Source organism: Hipposideros armiger, unplaced genomic scaffold (genome assembly GCF_001890085.2).
Source record: "Hipposideros armiger isolate ML-2016 unplaced genomic scaffold, ASM189008v1 scaffold_1079, whole genome shotgun sequence".
In the NCBI taxonomy this organism is placed as follows: domain Eukaryota; kingdom Metazoa; phylum Chordata; class Mammalia; order Chiroptera; family Hipposideridae; genus Hipposideros; species Hipposideros armiger.
Window position 1 is genome coordinate 533,805 of NW_017732429.1, and position 922 is coordinate 534,726.

A 922-nucleotide genomic window follows, 5' to 3' on the forward strand; every position below is an offset into this window, starting at 1 on the left:
TGAACAGAGTTATTATTTTACCAAAAAGAGATGGGAGGGGGAAATGTGTGACAAAGGAAGAGTTGGAAAATGACTTAAATTGTCAGTAAAAGAGTCTGCCACATTCAGGCTTTTTTTACACATGTGAGAGACTCAATCCATTTAATTCTTGTAAATAAAAGAGCAATAAGTCAGCTGCATATTTCAAGTTTAGATACTACAATGCCAGTTCTTTATTAGTCCCAAGAAATTGTCAATCTATCTAAAATTCTTGCCTTGGCTGTCTCAACTGTTTGAAGTAGTGGGACCACCAGCGGGTAGTCCAGGAAACAGTCACTGTGGTTGTTCCTGCTTTCATCATTGCCACTGATGAAAAAAGCAAAGACATGAAACACTGCTAGTTTTACCTTGAGTCTGTAAAGATTTCACTGTCTGAGACTGACCAGTTCCAGTTAATCATCCCCATAGCCCTTAGCATAGCTTCATACATTCAAGGAAAGGATGGTGTTATATACTAAACATCGTCCATCTCCCTAAAATTCACACGTTGAATTCCTAATCCCAGTACCTCAGAAAGAAGCTGTATGTAAAGATAGGGCCTTTAAAGAGGTAATATGAGGGCATAAGCGTGAGGTCTCATTTAATATGACTGGTTCTTCATAAGAAGAGATAGGTCAAGATATGCACTCACACAGACGACAAAGAGGGAGAGAAGCCTCTGTAAAAACCAAACACATTAGCACCTTGATCTTGAACTTCTAACCTCCAGAACGGCAAGAAAAGAAATGTACATTGTTTAAGCTACCAAGCCTCTGGTATTTTGTGATGGCAGCCCTAGCAGACTAACAGAGATAGTTTCAGGAGCTGAGAGACAGAATCCCTGCCTGTCATGTGCAGCTAAGGGCTAATTCTCAGGAAAGTCTCCTAAATTTACAGCTTTCAG